The sequence below is a fragment of the Bos javanicus genome, chromosome X (genome assembly GCF_032452875.1).
Source record: "Bos javanicus breed banteng chromosome X, ARS-OSU_banteng_1.0, whole genome shotgun sequence".
In the NCBI taxonomy this organism is placed as follows: Eukaryota; Metazoa; Chordata; class Mammalia; order Artiodactyla; family Bovidae; genus Bos; species Bos javanicus.
In genome coordinates this window covers 1,092,286-1,116,085 of record NC_083897.1, presented here as the reverse complement: position 1 = coordinate 1,116,085, position 23,800 = coordinate 1,092,286, and positions in this window count along the sequence as shown.

The following is a 23,800-nucleotide window of genomic DNA, read 5'->3' as shown; positions in this document are numbered from 1 at the left end:
TTGGGTGTTAGTTCTAGAAGATCCTGTAGGTCTTAATAGAATCGTTCAACTTCAGCATTACTGCTTCGGAACATAGACTTGGATTACTGTGATATTGAATGGTTTGCCTTTGAAATGAACAGAGATCATTCTGTTGTTTTTGAGATTGCATGCAAGTACTACATTTTGGACTCTTTGTGTTGACTATGAGGGCTACTCCATTTCTTCTAATGGATTCTTGCCCACAGTAGTTATATATAATGGTCATCTCAGTTAAATTCACCCATTTCAGTCCATTTTAGTTCACTGATTCCTAAAATGTCAATGTTTCCTCTTGCCATCTCCTGTTTGACCACATCAAATTTACCTTGATTCATGGACCTAACATTCCAGGTTCCTATGCAATATTGCTCTTTACAGCACTGGACTTTACTTGAATCACCAGTCATGTTCACAACTGGGCATTATTTTTGCTTTGGCTTATCTCTTCATTCTTTAGGATTAATTTCTCCACTCTTCTCCGGTAGCATATTGGGCATCTACCAACCTGGGGAGTTTATCTTTCAGTGTCATATCTTTTTCCTTTTCATACTGTTCATGAGATTCTCAAGGCAAGAATACTGAAGTGGTTTGTCATCCCCTTCTCCAGTTGACCACATTTTGTCAGAACTCTCCACTATGACCCATCTGTCTTGGGTGGCCCTACATGTCACAGCTCATAGTTTCATTGAGTTAGATAAGGCTGTGGTCCATGTGATCAGTTTGATTAGTTTTCTGTGATTGTGGCTTTCATTCTGTTCGCCCTCTGAGGGATAAGGATAAGAGGCTTATGGAAGCTTCCTTATGGGAGAGACTGACTGCAGGGGGACTCGGTCTTGTTCTGATAGGTGAAGCCATGTGCTCAGTAAATCTTTAATCTAATTTTCTGTTGATGGGCAAGGCTGTGTTCCCTCCCTGTTGTTTGACCTGAGACCAAACTATGGTGGAGGTAATGAAGTTAATGGCGACCTCCTTCAAAAGGTCCCATACACTCACTGTCACACTCAGTGCCCCCAACGCTGCAGCAGGCCACCACCAGCCCACACCTCTGTCAGAGACTCCTGGATACTCATAGGCAAGTCAGGGTCAGTCTCTTGTGGGGTCACTGCTCCTTTCTTCTGGGTCCCGGTGTGCACAAACTTTTGTTTGTGCCCTCCAAGTGTCTGTTTCCCCAGTCCTATGTAAGTTCTGGTGGCTCTGTGGTGGGGTTAATGGTGAGCTCCTTCAAGAGGGCTTGTGACACACCCAGGTCTGCTCCTGTGGCAGGCTACTGCTGACCTATACCTCTGCAGGACACACTCAACCACTCAAAGGCAGATCTGGCTCAGTCTCTGTGGGTACTCCTGCTGTGCCTGAGGTTTTGTTTGAACCCTCTATGCACTAATTCCTAATGGGTATAGGATTTGATTCTAAATGTGATTTTGCCCCTCCTACCGTCTGGTTGGGGCTTCTCCTTTGCCCTTGTACATGGGATATCTATTTTTGGTGGGATCCAACATTCTCCTGTTGATGGTTGTTCAGCAGTGAGTTATAATTTTGGAGTTCTCATAGGAGAAGATGAGCACATGCCCTTCTACTCTGCCATCTTGATTTGTTGACAAGCTATGACAAATCTAAACAGCATATCAAAAACCAGAGACATCACTTTGCTGACCAAGGTCCGTATAGTCAAAGCTATGGTTTTTCCAGTAGTCATGTACGGATGTGACAGTTGGACCATAAAGAAGGCTGAGTGCTTAAGAATTGATGCTTTTGAACTGTGGTGCTGGAGAAGACTCTTGAGAGTCCCTTGAATAGCAAGGAGATCAAACCAGTCAGTCCTAAAGGAAATAAACCCTGAACAGTCATTGGAAGGACTGATGCTGAAGCTCCAGTACTTTGGCCACCTGATGCAAAGAGCCAACTCATTGGAAAAGGCCCTGATGCTGGGAAACATTGAGGGAAGGAGGAGAAGAGGGCGACAGAGAATGAGATGGTTGAATGGCATCATCAACTCAATGGACATGAGTTTGAGCAAACTCTGGGAGGTAGTGAAGGACAAAGAAGTCTCGCATGCTGCTGTTCATGGGGTTGCAAAGAGTCAGACGTGACTTAGTGACTGAACAACAGTAAATCTTGTCTCTGTGAAGTCTTTTGTCAAGTAACCATTCACATAGCCCTTGCCACTCATTCAATAAATATTTATTGAAAAGCTACTCTGTGCAAAGTATTGTAGTAGAAACTGAATATACAAAGAGAAAAGAAAAGAAGCAAAAAGACTTCAGTAGCAGTATATTTTGTGTGCTCCAGGCCAGGGTCTGCCTACTTTGCTGATCACACCACCTCCACTAAGTTCCAGACACTCAAACTCAGAAAGATAATTTTTCTGTTGCATGACCCATGGAATGAGTATGCCTCTTATGTGGAGTCATGGAATTTGCTTACATGATCATCTGACTTTACTCAGAACATGGTTTTCTTACAAACGACAGTTTTCCTCTGATTCAATTCCCTGACTCACCTCTCACAATGTTGTTCCCAGAGTAGATACCTTCCTAGGCCAAGGGTTGTACCAGTATGATTCAAAAACCTTGAAGATTCTTCTAAGAGTTTATGGTGTCTCTGAAAAGCATCCAATTTGAATTACAATAATTATATTTTAAAAATCTTTCAAAATATAGCAAAACAACAGCACACTCAAATAGTAATATATTGGAAACCGCTACAGTGTTCATTCAGAGAAGGCAATGGCACCCCACTCCAGTACTCTTGCCTGGAAAACCGCATGGATGGAGGAGCCTGGTAGGCTACAGTCCATGGGGTCGCTAAGTTGGACACGACTGAGAAACTTCACTTTCACTTTTCACTTCCATGCATTGGAGAAGGAAATGGCAACCCACTCCAGTGTTCTTGCCTGGAGAATCCCAGGGATGGGGGAGCCTGGTGGGCTGCCATCTATGGGGTCACGCAGAGTCAGACACGACTGAAGTGACTTAGCAGCAGCAGCAGCAGCAGCACCGTGTTCATTTATTTTACCGTGTAAATTAGTTTGGGAGGCAAACCTTGACTGAGGACTACTCCTACCACTTTTCTTTAATTCAAGACTCCCTTCAGACTGCAAGTTGAGCTATCCAAACACCGTTTCTATTTGCAACTTATATGTGTGAATTAAGAATGTCTCTACACTATGCAACTAAAATCTTATAGAAAAAAATAAATTAGATACTGAAGCTGAACCTAAGACCATAACTGTCACCCATAATCCCCTATTTCAAAGGTTTGTATTTATCAAAACCACATTCATATACTGATTATACCCTAAGTAAATGGTATAAATGTGAACTTAAAATATTCTAACATATATTTACATATTACAACTCTCTAAGTTTCCATTGGATAAAAATAAAACCTACTGTTAAAAATAAGATTTAGAACACTACTTAGCCATAAAAAGATGAAATCTTGCCGTTTGCACAAACATGGATTGATCTTGAGGGTATCATGTTGAGTGAAATAAGTCAGATGGAGAAAGACAAATACTATATGATTTCATTCATATGTTGAATATAAAACAAATAAATGAACAAACCAAACAAAAATAAATAAATATAGAGAATAGAGTAGTGGTTATCAGAAGTGGAGGAGTAGGGTAGAGGTCAGAGGGCTAAATGAGTAAAGGGGATCAACTGAATGGAAACTAAACTTTTGGTGGTAAGCATGCTGTAGTGTATACAGAAGTAGAAGTATAATATTCTACAGATGACACTTATATAATATTATAAATCAAAGTTGCCTTAATTAAAAAAAATAAAAATAAATTTACTACACACTGCCCTAAGTAACTCTGATATGCCTACCAAGTTTAGTGGGAAGAAGTCAATAATAAAGCTCAAGCATCAACATCACTCATTACTAGACAAATGCAAATCAAAACTACAATGAGGTATCATCTCACACCTGTAAGAATGGTCATCATCAGAAAGTCTACAAACAATAAATGCTGGAGAACAGTGTGGAGGAAAGGGAATCCCCTTGCACTGTTGGTGGGAATGTAAATTGATACCACCACTATGGATAACAGTATGGAGATTCCTTAAAAAAAAAAAAAAAAAACACTAGGAATAATGTTACCATATGACCCAGCAATCCCACTACTGGGCAAATACCCTGAGGAAACCATAATTGAAAAAGACAGATGTACCCCAGTGTTCACTGCAGCACTATTTATAATAGCTAGGGCATGGAAGCAACCTAGATGTCCATCGATAGATGAATGGATAAGGAAGTTGTGGTACATACAATGGAATATTACTCAGCTATAAAAAGGAACACATCTGAGTCAGTTCTAATGTGGTGGATGAACCTAGGGCCTATTATACAGAGTGAAGTAAGTTAGAAAGAGAAAACCCAATATGATATATTAACATATATACATGGAATCTAGAGGGCTTCCCGGGCCACCTGCAATGCAGGAGATATAGGTATGATCTGATTTCTGGGTTGAAAAGATCCGCTGGAGGAGAGGATGGCAACACTCCAGTATTCATGCCTGCTGCTGCTGCTAAGTCACTTCAGTCGTGTCTGACTCTGTGCAACCCCAGAGAAGGCAGACCACCAGGCTCCTCCACCCCTGGGATTCTCCAGGCAAGAACACTGGAGTGGGTTGCCATTTCCTTCTCCAATGCATGAAAGTGAAAAGTGAAAGTGAAGTCCCTCAGTCGTGCTGACTCCTAGCGACCCCATGGACTGCAGCCCACCAGGCTCCTCTGTCCATGGGATTTTCCAGGCAAGAGTACTGGAGTGGGGTGCCATTGCCTTCTCCGGTATTCATGCCTAGAGAATCCAATGGACAGAAGAGCCTGACAGGCTACAGTCCACAGGGTTACAAAGAGTCAACATGACTGAACTTACTGGCCACACATAGTACGGATGATCCTAATTGCAGGGCAGCAAAGGAGACACAGACATAAAGAACAGACTTTTGGACACAGTGGGGGAGGGAGACAGTGGGATGATGTGAAAGAATAGCACTGAAACATATACATTATCATATGTGAAGTGGATAACCAGTGTGAGTTTGCTGTATGGTGCAGGGAACCCAAAGCTGGTATTCTGTGACAACCTAGAGGGGTACGATGGGGTGGGAGGGAGGTTGAAGAGGGAGGGGACATATGTATACCTGTGGCCAATTCACATTGATGTATGGCAGAAACCATCACAATATTATAAAGTAATTATCTTCTAATTAAACAAACAAAAAGCACAAGCAAACCCATGGCATCCCAATGAGGAGCCTTTATAAAAGAGATACCTGGAAAAGATGGGCACCCATTTCCATGTCAACCCATCTCTTCAAGAAACTGAGGAGCATTTTCACAGAGTTTCCACTAATATTAAGGCTCTTTAGTGTCACAACACTCTTGTTATAGGTACTGTCCATATTCACTCCTCTCTCCATTCACTCCAACAAAAATTGACTGTTCTCTTGTCATAACTATAGCTACTTCCCTTTGAAGCAGTAAATGGCTCAGAAGAATACAAACTACAGATATACCTTGGATTCTCAACTCTACATAAGGATGGCTAAATACCTAGGAGACTTGGAAGAATATAGATCAAAATCTTATATATGAGAATTGACCACTCATTGCTATGCTTCACCCTGTATCCTTTAATCTATGCCACTAAAATTATGCTCTTCTCAACTCACTTTGGTAGGATTCTTAGAGTTCTTCAAAGCTAAGATCAAGCAATTTTGGTACAACTAGTCAGTAATGTAACATCTCAATAGTGGCCCTTTCTTGCCAATCATCTTCCTTGGTTACTCAACTTGGTCCACTGATATAACTGAGCAGGATCTTATGGGACCTTCTTGTGACAGATCCATCCCTCCATCTCTTCTGTCTGCCTCTGGGTAAAAAAGCTGTAGTCTCCCAGACCTCCCTTGGGTCACAAAAACCTGGCTCAAGAATTAATAATTGAAAGGATGTGAACATGTAGCAACAAAAATAGCAGTTGGTCCAGGATAACTGGTAAGAATTTTAACAGTAGATCAGTCACATGACAGTCACAGAATCTTCAGTTCCTCCCTGAAGTACCTAGATACCAGTATCTGATGCATATTTCCTGAGTTGCTTTGCAAATGCCCAAACTCCCACCAAATAGAAGACATTAATTACTTGATGACCACGAGCACTTATGTAGTCCCTAGACCCAGTGGAGCTAAAGACTGATAATATTAATCCCTGTGATATCACCCTGTTACCTCACCATCAACCAATCAGAATTGTGCATAAACTGTTCATACACCCTGTGACTTCCCTCCCTCATGTGTGCTAAGTCGCACCAGTCATGTCTGACTCTATATGACCCCATGGAATATAGCCTGCCAGGTTCTTCTGTCCATGGGATTTCCCAGGCAAGAATACTGGAGTGGGTTGCCATTTCTGCCTCCAGGAGATCTTCTTGACCCAAGGATGGAACCCGCATCTCTTAAGTCTCCTGCATTGGCAGGCGGGTTTTTTTTTTTTTTTACCACTAGTGCCACCTGGTGACTCCCCTCCATCACCTTGCCCTTAAAAAAATTCCCTGAAAGCCATTGGGGAATTGGGGTGTATTGAGCATTAGCTGCCCTTGCACATCTCACAATAAACATTGCACTTTCCTCCACCACCACCAGGTGTCAGAAGATTGGCATTATTGCACGTGGGTGAGTAAACCAAAGTTTGGTGCAGTAATGCTGGCAGTCTATTTGATGGAGGGGAGTCACCAGGTGGCGCTAGTGGTAAAGAATCACCTGCCAATACCGCAGACTTAAATCCAGGTTTGATGCCTGGGTCAGGAGGTCCCCTGGAAGAGGAAATGGAGACCCATTCCAATATTTTAGCCTGGGAAATCCCATGCACAGAGGAACCTGATAGGCTATAGTCCATGGAGTCACAAAGAGACACGACTGGAGTGACATAGCATGCATGATGTAGGGGAGTCACAAGGTGTGGAAAAGGGAACAGCTACCCACTCCAGTTTTCTGGCCTGGAGAATTGCATGGACTGTATAGTCGATGGGGTTGCAAAGAGTTGGGCATGACTGAGCAAGTTTCACTTTCACTTTAGGTTTTTGTATTCCTGACCCTGAGCAGGTTGACTGAGCCCTCTCAATTTTTGCCTGTTTTCTGTTCTAGCTCCTGTGTTGCTTGATCCAATTACCTTTTTTCTTTCTCCTACATACTGGGAGCTCAGACAGTAAAGAATCTGCCTGCAAGGCAGGGGACCTGGGTTCAACCCCTGGGTTGGGAAGATCCCTTGGAGGAGGGCATGGCAACCCACTCCAGTATTCTTGCCTGGAGAATCCCCATGGATAGAGGAGCCTGGTGGGGTACAGTCAATGGGGTCATGAAGAGTCAGACAAGACTGAGCAACTGAACTGAACTGAACTGCTCTTCATGTTCTTGTCTCTCCTCTGTCAATGCCTAGAATTTCCCAGGGCACTTTGAACCATCTCGCTCTCCAGTGATTATGTTGCAGGAAGGGGGACCCCTTCCAGGGCCCAAAACTGGGCTCTTGTCTAACACACAGAAATAAATTGTCCGAGGGGACACATGTGTTGACAAAGCAAGAGATTTTATTGGGAAAGGGCACTCAGGTGGAGAGCAGTAGGTAAGGGGACCCAGGAGAACAGCTCTGACACCTGGCTCCCAGTCTCGGGTTTTATGGTGATGGGATTAGTTTCCGGGTTGTTTTTAGCCAGTCATGTGGTACATGCCTTGTTCAGCCAAGATGGATGCCAGAGAAAAGGATTCTGGGAGGTGGTTGGATATGTGGTGTCTCCTTTTGACCTTCCTTGAACTCTTCCAGTTGGTGGTGGCTTATTAGTTCCATGTTCCTTACTAGGACCTCCTGTCTTAAAACAACTCATGCAAATGGTTACTATGGTGCCTGGCCATGGTGGGCGGGTTTCAGTCAGTATGCTTCCCCTAACAATCACACCTGCCTTAGTCCACCCCATATTTGGCTGAAAACAAACAAAAGTCAATAATCCATATCTGCTTTGTGGTCATCTGGAGTGATGAAGACATACCACCTTTAATAAAAATTGTAAAGCAAAACATGGTGTTGCAGATGATTTTTCAAATGGTAATTCAGATTGCCTGTTCTCTTGATCCTGTAAACATACACCAATAAAACCTTCGAAGACAGGAAGAAAAAAAAAAAACCTAATGTAGTTAACAATTCAAATAAACCCCCTCTGTGCCTAGGGCTTTTCAAACATATGTTATTTTACTGTGGGCTTGCCCAGCCAGGTGCCTCTACTCTCTGCTTCCTGTTAACTGCATTTTACTTTTTTGAAAATTCCCTGAATTCCTTTCCTGGCCTTCTTTCTAAAATCCTGATTATCATTTAAATTACATCTAAAAGCAACCAATTGCGTTTCCTCTGAAGCATAGCTGACAAAAGGGAGTGGGCAGGTCCTGGGGCCAGTTCCACGGGGCGCTCCCTGCCTTTCCCTTCCTTAGGTACATTTATACAAATGAAATCATAATTAAGGTAAACATCAAAGACATTCCTGAGGGGCGGAGCAGGAGAAAATATGCAGCCTAATGGGCTTGGGTAAAAATTGGAAAGGAAAAATGTTTTGGGTGGCAGATGGTGGTCTAGGGGAGGAGATCTCAGATATAGACGGTCTGTATGTAACCCTCAGCTAAGGAGTTCTCATTAGTTTCTTTATCATCCCACAATCCACTGCATCTTCAGTGGGCAGTCCACTGCCCTGCCCACTTTGCAGAAAAGGAATTGGGGAACTTTGGTGAAATAAGAGCCCCAATAAATTATGGGCTGATATTTAAATATTTCCAGAAAATATTGCAAAAGTGAAAAGGGGAAGAAGTTTACACCTGTATCTATATCATGATACAATTTATGCTTTAAAACCCTCAAGATTATAAACAGCATGTAAATGTAAAGACATTCAAAAGAAGTGACGACAAGGCCAGCAGGGTATTTATAACTCTGTTGGCTTCCTTTGGGAAGAGAAATTAACAAGTGTTGACAGGGACTTTTGCCTCTCATTTTTATATATTGGTTGACCAAAAAGTTTCTTCAGCGTTTTCAGATCTTACAGAAAACCCCGAAATGAATCCCCCCTTCTCCATGTGTAATCAGTTCATACACAATTGTCTGATTAATTGATAGTGAGGTAACAGGGCAGTGTCACAGGGGTTATCATTATCAATCCCCAGGAGGCCCAGGGCTACGTGCCCACGGTCATCAGGTCATCAAGTAGTTAACATCTTCCATTTGCTGGGGATTTTAGCATCTGCAAAATAGCTCAGGAAATGTGCATCAGATACTGTTATCTAGGTACTTCAGAGAGGAGCTACAGCAGAAGACATGGGGGAGGGGGCTGTCCCAGGAAGGCTTCATAGGTTCCCACTCAGTTATGCTATGAGAGAAGAGTTACACTTCTAAGGTGAGTTGCTCTCAAATGACTGGTCTCAACAAATCCACATCAATCTCCCTGAGAACCTCAACTTCTGCCATCACAACATTTACCATTCAGCATTGTTTTCATCTGCTGATCTGTATTACTTACTAAAATGCAAATATTATGGGACTATAAGGGACGACTTTCTCTACTACCACTCAGAACTAGCACATATTGATGCAAAATATCCATTTGCTATAACAAAATACCATAAACTGAGTGGTTTAAGCAACATTTATTTTTCACAGTTCTGGAGACTGGAAGTTCAAGATCATAGTGCCACTGGAGATAAGTTCTAGGTGAGCACCCTCTTCCCAGAGGCAGAAGACTGACTTCCATTTTCACATGGTGGAAAGGAAGTGAGCCAGCCCTCCAGCCTCTTCTCATAAGGACACCATGTAACTTATAAGGGCTCTACTCTCATGACCTAATTACCTCCCAAAGGCCCCATTTCCCAATGCCATCATGCTAGGTTTAAGGCTTCAACATATGAATTTGGTGGGGACACAGTCAGTTTGTCAGGCGAGTGTATGCTTCTCGGTTCTTGTCTCATCACAACAATGATTTGGAGCAACGAATATTAAAGCCCTCAGCATGTCACAGCTCTCAGGTCTTGAACAAACCGTGTCACAACTCTAAGACAAATCAGTGCTACACCTCTATTTTATTTAGAAGATAGTAGGAGAATCTATCCTCGAAGAAGAGAAAAGAGTGGAGGAGTGCGCCAGCGTGTGCGTGGTGGGGTGTGGGGAGAGAGAGAGAGTGTACACACGTGGTTGAGAGAGAGCGCAAGAGAGTACTTGGCTCCTTCTTTTATATGTTTTCTTTCCCCTGGGCCTGTCCTATGCAAATTGGGCTCAGCCAGGAGTGCTGTTCTACCTGAAGTCCTCACTCAGGTCTTCGGACCTTCCTTTTTTCTATTTTTGTGGGCTTCTCCCTTCCTTGTCTTTTAGCCACCGCCATTTTGGACTCCTTTTCCCTATTCTAACTACCTAACCTTCCCCCCTCAAGAGATGGGAGGCCCAATTCTTTGGGAATAGGGGCATCGAGGTCTTTTTGGCTACTTCCTGTTGAACTGGGACGGTGAAGGGTATTGGGCCTCCCCCTTTTGTTAGTCTCAAGCTTCAGAGTCCTCATAGCAGTGCCCATCTAACGGTGGGTGACATTTTCTGTGGTTGGCTATAGTTTTATATCTTTGTTGAACTGGCACTGCATATTGTAGCTTGTTGACCTGGTCAGAGACGAAACAGGTTAGACAATTGATAATACATGGAGCAATCATAAGCAGCATCAATATGGCATAACAAGGACTAGTAGGGGTATTAGCCAATTCTAAATTTACATCGCCAGAATGGCTGAAGTCCCTCCTTGTTCAGAGATCAGAAGATCTATCTCCTGTCTGTCTGGGAGTACAATATCTGTCAAGCTTTGTTGGCTCTTTAGAGCTAGCCTGAGAAATCTTATCTCCAGAAACCAGATTTTGGTAGTGTTCATTAGAACGGCACTCATTTGTAGTCCTGAATAGGTGTCTGAGATCTCTCAGGGGCTCACAGGTGTATTGAGTGCCTTCTGTTTTCTTCCATGGCTTGACTCATTGGTAGTGAATCCAGGAGTCATGTCCTGGTACCTTGACTGCTGTGGGGGTAGAAAGTATTACAGGGTAGGGGCCCTTCCATGTGGGCTGGAGTTGAGCCTTTGGGGACCCATCTTTCCAGACTTTAATTAAGACTTGAGTCCCTGGAGCATATAGTGGTGACTCCTTAGAATCTTTTGGGTCCTGGTTCATACCCTACAAGTGTATACCCTTTTGGAATTGTCCAATGGCCATGGTATAAGACTGGAGGGTCTGAACCTCTGGATCTAGGAAGAGGTCATTGACATAAACAAAAGGTCTCCCATATAGCATCTCATAAGGACTAAGGCCAACCTGTTCCTTAGGAGCAATGCGGGTGCAGAGGAGAGCTATTGGTAAAGCCTCCTTCCATCCCAGGGAGGTCTCCTGGGTTATCTTTTTTATTGCTGATTTTAAGAATTGGTTGGCTCTTTCTACTTTTCCTGAAGATTGAGGCCTCCAGGCACAATGGAGATAATAAGTAATGCCCAATGCTTTCGAGACCCCTTGGGTGACCTTAGAAGTAAATGATGTCCCACTGTCACTTTGTAATGACCTGGGCAGACCAAATCTTGGAATGACTTCATGGAGCAGTTTTTTTTACCACCTCCTCAGCCTTCTCAGTCTGGGTGGGAAAACCTTCAATGCATCCTGTGAATGTATCTATCATTTCTAATAGGTATTTATACCCTTGAGAAACTGGCATCTGGGTGAAGTCCATCTGCCAGTCCTCTCCTGGGTAGGTCCCACGTCGTTGGATGGGCTGGACCAGCTGGGGTCTTTGAGCTCCTTTGGGGTTGTTTAATTGGCAAGTGGGAAAAGAGGAGATCACTTGTCTTATAGTTGTTTGGCGGCCTGTTTTTCTGAAGGACCTTTTAAGTAATTTTTGGAGGGCCTTTTGCCCTAAATGAGTGGTGGCATGTAAGGAGTTAACCAAATTCCATTGGAGGTTCCCAGGAAGAAAAAGGAGTCCCTCCTTTTGGAACCACCCCATATGATCTTCTTGAAAGCCCTCACTCTTAGCTTTAAGAGTCTCACCTTCAGTATATGAAGGAGTTTTTGGCAAATTAGTCTGTGGAACTAAGGTGGCAACCCCTATTAGGTAATGGCTCTGTAATGTTGCTCTCTTAGATGCCTGACCAGCTGCTTGGTTCCCTCGTGCCACTTCCGTGCTCCCTTTTTTGTATCCTTTACAGTGGGAGACTGTCTCCAAGAATATAAGAATTTGATAACCATATTTGATTGGGGACCTTTGGGTGGTCAAGTGGCCTCTTTCTTTCCAAATAGCCACATGTGCCTGTAGCACCAGAAAGGCATACTTGGAGTCAGTGTAAATGACTAGTCTTTTTCTTTTTCCCAGCTCTAAAGCTCGAGTCAGGGCGATTAGCTCTGCTAATTGGGCTGAAGTACCTGGTGGCAGAGACCTAGCCTCTATGGTCTCAAAATTGGAGACTACTGCATACCTGACTCTTCTTTTTTCATCTAAGACAAAGCTGCTTCCATCAATGTACCAGATTTCCTCGGGATTGGTCAGAGGATCTTCTGACAATCTATCTCGGGGTTTTCTCCAGTGGTCCAACGTGTCTAGACAAGAGTGAAAGGGGAGAGAGCCCTCGGGGGTAGGCAGGAGGGTGGCTGGGTTAAGAACCTCACAAGGGGATATAGTGAGGCCTGGATTTTCCATCAGCCTTACTTGATATCTGAGGATTCTTTGATCAGTTCAGTTCAGTCACTCAGTCGTGTCCAACTCTTTGCGACCCCATGAATCGCAGCACACCAGGCCTCCCTGTCCATCACCAACTCCTGGAGTTCACCCAGACTCATGTCCATCGAATCAGTGATGCCATCCAGCCATCTCATCCTTTGTCGTCCCCTTCTCCTCCTGCCCCCAATCCCTCCCAGCATCAGAGTCTTTTCCAATGAGTCAACTCTTCGCATGAGGTGGCCAAAGTACTGGAGTTTCAGCTTTAGCATCATTCCCTCCAAAGAAATCCCAGAATCCATAAATGGCCTCTCCTATTTAGGAGTTGTTTTACTTGGTGGCTGGTAAAAATAGTTTGCCTCCAAAAGAGAGTTTTAAAGCATCTTCTATCATGATTGCAATAGCTGCAAGATTTTGAAGGCAGGTGGGGCAGCCTCAGGCGGTTGGATCGAGTCTCTTGGATAAGTAAGCTACAGGCTGAGGCTCAGATCCCAACCTTTGAGTTAACACTCCCAAGGCTATTCCCTCTCTTTCATGTACATAAAGTTGGAATGCTTTCTCTGGGTCTGGCAACCTCAAGGCAGGTGCCTGAGTTAAGGCTTGTTTTAATGTAGCCTCTGCCTTCTTTTGAGGAGTTCCCCACATCAGTGGGATTGAATCATCTTGTCCCTTTAAGCTTTCATATAAGGGCTGGGCAATTAGACCATAGTTGGGTATCCAGATTTTACAATATCCAGTTATCCCCAGGAAAGCTTGCAATTGTTTTCAAGTAGTCGTAGGGGAGGGCAACTGGAGGATTTCTTATAACTCCATCAGAGGACAGCCTCCTAGACTCATGTGTAATTTGAACTCCCAGGTAAGTGACCTTTGTCTCGACCATCTGTGCCTTAGCATGGGAGACTTTATATCCCCTTTCTGCCAAAAAGTTTAGAACCTGAATTGGATGTTGTTGGGCATTTTCCTCATCTGGAGATCAGATTAGTAGGTCATCTACATATTGTAATATTTTCCCATTAGGTCCCAGGTCCAGATCTAGGAGATCCCGGCTAAGGGCCTGTCCAAACAAGTGGGGGCTGTCTCTGAATCCCTGAGGTAATACTGTCCAAGTCATCTGTTGGTGTGTTTTTCCTGGGGACTCCCACTCAAAGGCAAAAAGATATTGGGATTCTTTAGCTCATGGTATGTAAAAAATGCATCTTTGAGGTCCAAGACTGTAAACCACTTGGCACTGGGTGCGATTTCTCCCAAGATTACATAGGGATTGGGTACTGTGGGATGGAGGGGGACTACAGCCTCATTTATTATCCAGAGATCTTGAACCATTCACCAGGTTCATTCCTTTTTCTTTACTGAGAGGATTGGGGTGTTTCATGGCGAATTTGTGGGGACCAAGAGCCCACAAGCAAGGAATTTATTTATTAAAGGCTATAGTCCCTCCCAAGCCTCTCTTTTGAGGGGATATTGTTTCCGGTTAGGAAACCAAGTGGGATCTCAGTGGACAATGATGACCGGTTGAGCTTGGTGGGCTTGTCCAGGAATTCCCTGGTCTCACACTTGGGGGTTAATTTTATCATCCCATAGTTTTTGGTTCCTCTCTATTGGAGAAGGTGTAATGGGTTCTTCAGTAGTAACCAGGAGCTGTAGAGCTCTAGGGGCTGAAAAACTTCCCATCAGAAGGGTGGTCCTCAATTTAGTGAGTATATCTCTTCCCAGTAAGGGAGTAGGACACTCAGGGACCACCAGAAACTGGTGGGAAATATTTGTCCATCTCAGCAACAAAGAAGTGCTTGGGTGAATCTTTTAGAAGTTGTTTTTCTTGTAGCACCCAAAATGGTACAGGTTTGGGAGGTGAAGGCTCCAGAGTAGGAGATTAAGACAGAGTAGGTAGCCCCTGTGTCAACCAAGAAATTTTCGGACCTACCTGCCACATCCAGTTGCACCCTTGGCTCCAGCTCTGTGATGGTTATCTGTGACAGGCGGGCTGGCTGGAGCAGGCCACTTCAGTCCTTTTGAACCATCATGAGGGAAGGCTTGGTGCTTGACCCTGAGGCTCTTGGGTCCCAAGGGCAGAGTGCCGCCCAATGTCCCAGTTGAGGGCACTTGTGGCAAGCCGTTTTAGGAGACTTGTCACGGTTTGGACGCTCTTTGGCCCAATGCCCTGCCTGTCTACAGATTGGGCATTTTCTTCATGCCTTGTCCTTCAAGGACTCGGGGCTTGCCATAGGGCTTCTCTGGAGGGTGGCCAGCATTTGGGCATGCCTTGTCTCTTTCCTTCTATCCCTCTCCTGGGCCTTGGCCTCCTTCTCCTGTTCTCTGTTATAAAAGGTATTGGTGGCTGTCTGGACCATCTCATCTAAAGAGGCAGCAGGGTCCTGCTTCTGTAGCTGTTGTAACTTAATTCTGATATCTGATGCACATTGGGACAGGAATTTGTCCTTTAAAATCATCTGTCCCTCATAAGAGTCTAAGTCCAGATTGGTAAACTTTTGGAGGGCCTCTTTTAAGCCTTTCCATTGGGCTCCTGAGTTATTGCTGAGACCTGGGCATAGCTGATTACTTTTTGTTGGCCTGTTTTTAGTCCTGCCTTCACACAGATTAGAAAATGATCTCTTTCCCAGATGTTCTCAGGGTCATTATAATTCCAATTAGGATCGGAGGAGGGGACTGCAGTTTTTCCTACTGGGTATTTATCACTTGACATGCGAAGTCCCATTGCATACCTTTGGGCTTCCTTTAAGACCCTAGTATGTTCAGGGTCAGATAAAGTTTGACTAAATATGACCATGATGTCTTTCCATGTCAAGTCAAAGGCCAAGGTAATATGTTGGAAGGTATCTATATATTTGCCTGGATCATCTGTATAGCTTCCAAGGTCTTGTTTGATCTGTCTTAGTTCTAAGAGGGAGAAGGGCTTATGGGCATGGGTTGGTCTGAATTCTCCTCCAGTTTCAACTAAAGGACATACTCAAGCTGGCTTTTGTGGAGGGGTTGCTCCCAGATATGGGGGCACGTTTGGTTACAAGGAAGAAGCACCAGACAATTTGGGAGCTATGGGAGGCTCCAGTCTCTTTAGGAGCATGGGAGGTGAACCTTTACGGGGGGTTCCTTCTCTTGGTTGCCTGTGCCTAACACCATTTGCCTAGTAAGCTCACTTTTAGGGCGTACAACAATCTCATACTTAAGACAGAGTTCCTTCATATCTCTTAGTCAGAAGAAAATTTGGACATAGGGGATCTCTGTCCATTTCTCTTGTCTTTTGAAGAATAATTCTAGCTGTAGGATGGTATTGTAATTTAAACTCCCATCCTCAGGCCAGTGTTCTTTGCCCCCCAGTGGATATTGTGGCCACACAGTGGCACAAAAGAATTTTAAGCAACTCCTCCTCAGAGTTAGAGGATCGAACAGCTTCAGTTATCAAGGATGTATCTCAAGGGCATCTGCCGGGAAGTGTATTGGTTATTTCCCATCTTAAAGACAGTCATGACAGGGAGGAAAAAAAAAGAAGAAAACTAATAGGCCTCCTTCAATTTTCACGGGTGGACTTCCCTATGGGTGAGTCTTTTTGAAGCTTATCTTACCCAGAACTGTTGCAACCTGAGAGCCAGGCGTCCCTGGGTGAGGGTGCAGATCCCCAGGCAGGCTGAGGTGTGAGAGCCTCCTAGAGATCGAATCCCCGGGCAGGTCGAGGCATGACGGCCTCCCAAGAATTGGGTCTCTGGGCAGGTCAAGGCACGACGACCTCCTGGGACCCTTGGGACTGGTGGATCCCCAAGCAGGTTGAGGTGTGACAAACTTTTGAGGACCAGATCCTTAGGCAGGTCAAGGCGTGATGCCCAGACTGGAGTTGGGCATCCCCAAGATCTTCAGCGTGACCAGTGCTGGGTAGGATTAAGGGGTTGGATATTATACAGTATTTCCCTCCCAAGGCCAGCTATTTTCTGGTTGTCCCTCCAGAAGATTGTAGAGGCAATATTGTGGGCCCAGATGGGGCTGAGAAAAGGAGCATGAAAGAGGAGGGAAGGAGGCAGAGCACAACCTTTGAAAGAATGACATAGCACAAGGGCATAACGTAAATCAATTAAAATCAGTTGGGTCCAAGATGACAAGTCAAATTCAAGTAAATCTTAAGCCCCAATCTATAAGCCAACAGACACACCCAGAGGTGGCAGAACAGCTCCAAGCCACTGTCAAAAGATGGAGGAGTGGGTGGTTCCCCAATGGCTGGGATGATCCTCCCATTCATTAGCAAAGGAATTAATCCCTCTCCCAAAACCTAACCAGACCACATTACATGACCTTGTCCTCAGCAATGTCCTCGGCAATGGCCCACACACTGAAGCATGGCTTCTCTCTGAATCCTAACAAATCCAACTCTTACTTTTTGTCCAGGCTTGAGTTGGGATAGAGCTGAAGAACAGGAGGAAAAATCAGTGGGAAAAACGTGCCAAGGAATCCCCTTCATAGCCTGCTGGAAAATCTGCTAAATTCCTGACCTGTGCTCACAGTTTTCATTGGCCTGATTCTTGGCACAGAGAAGAGTAAGGACAGAAGAACCCCCACCGGCTTGGGTAACAGCTACTGGGGCCCAGCAGATAGTGCCTTTCAGTTCAGTTCAGTTCAGTCACTCAGTCGTGTCCGACTCCTTGCAACCCCATGAATCGCAGCATGCCAGGCCTCCCTGTCCATCACCAACTCCTGGAGTTCACTCAGACACGTCCATCGAGTCAGTGACACCATCCAGCCATCTCATCCTCTGTCGTCCCCTTCTCCTCCTGCCCCCAATCCCTCCCAGCATCAGAGTCTTTTCCAATGAGTCAACTCTTCACATGAGGTGGCCAAAGTATTGGAGTTTCAGTTTTAGCATCATTCCTTCCAAAGAAATCCCAGGGCTGATCTCCTTCAGAATGGACTGGTTGGATCTCCTTGCAGTCCAAGGGACTCTCAAGAGTCTTCTCCAACATCACAGTTCAAAAGCATCAATTCTTCAGCGCTCAGCTTTCTTCACAGTCCAACTCTCACATCCATACATGACTACTGGAAAAACCGTAGCCTTGACTAGACGGACCTTTGTTGGCAAAGTGATGTCTCTGCTTTTCAATATGCTATCTAGGTTGGTCATAACTTTTCTTCCAAGGAGTAAGTGTCTTTTAATTTCATGGCTGCAGTCAGGACATACCAAAGAGGAGCCTCTCCAGAATCCCTCAATTGCTCCCACTGCCGCCCGCCTGTTCACAGGGGGTTTGAGGAAACAAGAAATGAGAGATTTTAAAGGAATTCAGATTTCGTTAGGCATATGTCCCTTCAGCCATCAGAGCGAGGACCTCCTACGTTAACCGGAGGTCTTCTGGAATCTGAGACTGAGCCGCCTGAGCTTTCTGCTGAGTTCGTTTTGCACTGTCCTGGTTTCCAGCATGATGGGCCTTCCCCTGTGCTGGGTTTTCTTCATGTTCAGCTTCCACTGAGGGAGCTTTGCTGAGTTGGGCTCCTGCTGTGCTTGGCCTCTTCCGCAAGGTTATTTCAGCCAGGTTAAATCCGAGTCATGGCACCATGAATGTCAGGCGAGTGTATGCTTCTCGGTTCTTGTCTTGTCACAACAGTGATTTGGAGCAACGGACATTAAAGCCCTCGGCGCATCACAGCTCTAGGGTCTTGAACAAACCGTGTCATAGCTCTAAGACAAATCAGTGTTACAGCTCTATTTTATTTAGAAGATAGCAGGAGAATCCATCCTCAAAGAAGAGAAGAGAGTGGAAGAGCTCACTGGTGTGCCTGGGGCAGGGGTAGAGGGGAGTTGAGAGAGAGTGTTTGCATGTGGGAGAGAGAGAGCGAAAGAGTGCTTGGCTCCTCCTTTTATATGTTTTCTTCCCCCTGAGCCTGCCCTATGCAAATTGGGCTCAGCCAGGAGTGTTGTTCTACCTGAAGTCCTCACTCAGGTCTTCGGACCTTCCTTTGGTCTATTTTCATGGGCTTTTCCCTTCCTTGTCTTTTAGCCACCACCATTTTGGACTCCTTTTCCCTATTCTAACTACCTAACAAGTTCATAGCAATTTTTATACATGGGACAAATGTTACTCAAGAGAAGTGTTGGTAAATAGAAAAAAATCTGTATCCTTTACTGCAGGAACTGTAGATTCTCATAATCATAGGACTGACAGAACCAAAAAGAACAAAGTGGGAACCAAACACAGTTTTTAGTTGGAAAAATTGCAAGTGGTCTTTCCCTGATTAGATGATTCCCTTGACCTAAGACAGGGTTTCTTAGCCTTAACATTACAGACATCTTGAGCTGGGTAATTCTGTGTTGCAGGGGACTTTCATATGTATTGTGGAATGTTTAGACACTTCCCTGCTTTCTACCAACCAGACACCAGTAACACAACTCACCAAGTTGTACTGACCATAAGTGAAAGTGTTAGTCGCTAAGTTGTGTCCAACTCTTTGCAACCCCATGGACTGTAGCCCACCAGGCTCCTTTGTCCATGAAATTCTCCAGGCAAGAATACTGGAGTGGGAAGGGAGATGGGAGGGAGGTTCGAAAGGGAGGGGATATACGTATACCTATGGCTGATTCACATTGAGGTGTGACAGAAAACAACAAAATTCTGTAAAACAATTATCCTTCAAAAAAGAAAAAAAATACTGGAGTGGATTGCCATTCCCTTCTCCAGGGAATCTTCTAGACCCAGGGATCAAACCCCAGTCTCCTGCATTGCAGGCAGACTCTTTACCATCTGAGCCACCCAGGAAGCCCTGAACCAACCAAAGTCTTACCAAATGTTGCCTGGGAGGCAAAAATCACTGGCATAGAGTTTTCACAGATGTAATAGAGTAGTGCCGTGTTAAAATAAATTTAAAACAAAGGCAACACTTTCATGCTCATATTATAACTGAGTGGTTTCATGCTGAGAAAAAAAAAGGCAACACTTTCATGCTCATATAAGTGAGCTGGTTCCATGCTCAGCCCCTTTTTGACATGATTTGAGTATTACAAGCAGAAGGGCTCCTAATAAGTAATTATGATTAGTGGGTAGGTAAGGGCATGGGCCAATAGTCTTACCTTAAGTGTCAAAAGGGTTAATGCATACTCAACCTTGACCAAGTATTCCTAGGCTTGAAACTCAGTTCTAATTATTCTCAAGTGATTCTGAAGGTTCATGACACACAGTCATTTGTCAGTGTTCTGGGGCATGAAATTGGGCCATGTCCTCTCTGGAGCTGGTTATGTGGAGGTGAGTTACTTAGCTAGTAAGTGAAACTATCTGACTGGCCACCACAGACTTCATTTTCTTTTTCTTCAAGTGCCTGCTTTTTAACATAGCTTTGTTCTCTATTGGAAATGGATGACATACCAACGTTTAGGAATAGGGTGGGACTAAGTAACTTTCTCGTATAAAGGCTGTACAGAGAATGCCAATTTCCAAGTAATGGTGCTGAAAGTGAAACGATCTAAGAGCACAGTGACTTAATAATGTTGGTAGAATTTAAGAGCTTTATGAATTATTTTAGACTGTATTTGTAAGACTGTTAAAGACCCAAAGGGTTCCCTTAAAATTTTAAGTCATACTTCACTACATTTTATGGAGACATTATATGCTAGAGTGGTATTCATGGATTTGAAAATGTGTAAAGATCTTAAGAAATAACTCTCAAGAATTCCAAGGAGCTCCTAAAATTTAGAGGTCTCAGATGTGTCTTTTCCTCTCTAGATCCCAAATCAAATCACAATCCGCTGGATGAATAGTTGTCTCCTTAATGCCATTGTTGGGGGAGGAGAAATTTCACTTCTTTCCCCTATTAGATCTTTTGGCTGGCAATTAAAATGACATGAGGCAGACTAATAGGAGAAAATCAAATTTATTACATGTGCACAGGGAATTCACATAAGTATGAAGAATTTCAAAGACATCAAGACAAGGTGACATATACTTATTCTGGATTAAGGAGGAGGAGGTAGGGGTCTGAGGCATCAGAGAAGTAAGGTAATTCACAAGAAGATAAAGAGTTAACGTTTGGGAAACAAATACTTTTTTGGCTATCCAAATGCAATGCCACACAGAGACAACTGGTCAAATGGGCTTTGCCAAGTTCCTCTCTTTCTACCATACTTACTACTTCACTATAGTTATCTACAGTCATAACTTCTTCCTGGAACAGGCCTTCTAAAATTCTTTTAGGCAGTTGGGGGAAGCTCAAAGGCTTTTCCTTAGTCTTTTGGGGCTTGGTTGTTTGTTTTCAGCTCAAAATAATCTTCATGCCAGAGTGGCACATCTTGGGGCAAGCCTGCCCTTGGCCCTAACACCACCACGAAAGCAAGTCTATTCCCTATTTGATATTCAGATTATGTGACTCCCCTATTCTCAAGCCTGTAGTGTAATCAACTCTATAGCATGTCAAATCCAAACAATAATTACGCTTGTAAGTCAACTTGGAGGCTATGCACTCAAAGTCTCTGCTCCATGATTTCCTATGCCTTATTTTCTGCACATTCTCATTCAGTTCTTCACTGTGATTTCCTTTTCCTAAACCGAGGTTCTTTTCCACTACCTCCACATGGTTCATCGGACCAGGAGAGGCCAAAAGAGCCCTCTTTAATTCATCTCTGCCATACCATATTGCCTTACACAATACTAAAGACTCACTACTATGAAAATGCCATCTAGTATAAACAAAAAGAGCATAGCTTGTAGAGTCAGACAGACCTAGGTTTCAATCCATTCCTGCTGTTTAGCATGTGTGTGAAACTGAGCAATTACTTCATTCACTTCCACAATCCTCACAGCATTGTAAGAATTATGAGGATTATCTGATCCATGCCCCCCAACATTCAATTTTATCTCCTCAAACTGGCTTAGCTTTTCAATTTCCCCGCTATTCTTATTTCAGTCAATGGCATCCAATATCTCATTTCAGTATCCTATCACAAAGTCTGATCAAGTCTACCACCTATTATTTCTTAAATATACTTCCATCTCTCCATCCACACTATCACTATTCTTCCTTCATATTTTGCCTAGACCACTACATGTGTCTCATAAGTGGTCTTGTTTCTTTCATCCTCCATATTCCCCTCCTCACAGCTTCCAAGGTGAACTTTTTTTTTTTGGCTGCACCATGCAGCATGTGGGATCTTAGTTCCCCAACCAGGGATCGAACCCACGTCCCCTACAGTGGAAGCATGGAGTCCTAACCACTGGACTGCCAGGGAAGTCCCATACAATTAACCTTTATATATATATATATATATATATATATATATATATATATATATATATATATAATATTTATTTAATTTGGTTGTGCTGGTCTTAGTTGTGGCACATGGGCAGGATCTTCCATCTTCCTTCCCACATGTGGGGTCTTTGAGCTTCCCAGATGTCATAGTGGTAAAGAATCTGCCTGACAATGCAGGAGAGGCAAGAGACATGGGTTTGATCACTAAGTTGGGAAGATCCTGGGGATGGCAGGATGGGGGTGGGGGAGGGGAGGCAGGAGGAAATGGCCACCTGTGTCATGTGGGATCACGTTCCCTAATCAGGGACTGAACCCAGGCCCCCACATTGCAAACTCAGAGTCTTGACCACTGGGCTACCAGGGAAGTTTCACACTTTCCTCTGAAGGGCTTGTTAAGACACAAATAGCTAGACTCCATCCCCCAAATTTCTCATTAGGTAGGTCTAAGGTGGGACTTCATTATTTGCATCTCTATAAGTTCTCAGATGATGCTGCTGGTTTAGGGACCACTACAATAGCATTTTTTTCTTGTTTCAGAGCCCCTAGACACATAGAAACCTTTACCTGGGTCATACATCAAGTGTAAACTTTAAACAACCCTTATGAAAGGCTTCCCTTGAGCTTCCAGACTAACGCTCTTGAGATATTTTTCATAGCATGCACAATATTTGTGATTAGTTATTTGTGTAATTATTTTTTGACTTAAAGAAACATACATCAAACTGTCTCATGAAGGCAAGGACCCTATCTTCAAGTCTTTAGAACTTGGCACACTGATTGGCTCATAACACACACTCAACAAATTTTGTTGAATAAGATTTTAATAAACAATTGTATTCTATATTTTAAAATGGTTAAAGTTCGTTCACTGACACTGTTTCCCATCACAAATATTCAACATTCTTTTCTTCTGAGACTAACACAACTTGCTCGTAGTTTCTCCATTCACTAACTTTTGCCCCTACCTGTACTCTAAACAAATACAGGACTTTCAATTCAAATGATACATTAAATTCACCTGAAGAGTTTTCCAAGGTTCAAGGTCCCACCTCTGGCAAACTGAACCAGAATTTGAACACTTAAAAAGTAGAATTTCCAAATATTTAAAAAAATTTTTCCACAGACGATTTTGATGCACAATAAGAGTTGAAGAGCACTGCATGACTGGGTCTATCACTCGAGGTAAAACTACTAGTTTATACACTGATGGTTATGCAACAATATAAGACATGTGGTTGGCAATCATCTGATACACTGTGAAAAAGACATTTCTTTCACTGCTTTCAGTATATTTTAAGTTCCTAGATCACTACAGTTCAGTTGTTCAGTCGGGTCAACTCTGCAACCCCTTGGACTATAGCATGCCAGGCCTCCTTGTCCATCACCAAATCCCAGAGTTTACTCAAACTCATGTCAATTGAGTCAATAATACCATCCAACCACCTCATATTCTGTCGTCCCCTTCTCCTCCCACCTTCAATCTTTGCCCACCACATCAGGGTCTTTTCCAATGAGTCAGTTCTTCACATCAGGTGGCCAAAGTATTGGGAGTTTCAGCTTCAGCATCAGTCCTTCCAATGAGGATTCAGGACTGATTTCCTTTAGGATGGACTGGTTGAATCTCCTTGCAGTCCCAGGGACTCTCAAGAGTCTTCTTCAACTCCACAGTTCATCAGTTCTTTGATGATGCTGACGGCGCTCAGCTTTCTTTATAGTCCAACTCTCACATCCATACATGACTACTGCAAACACCAAAGCCTTGACTAGATGGATCTTTG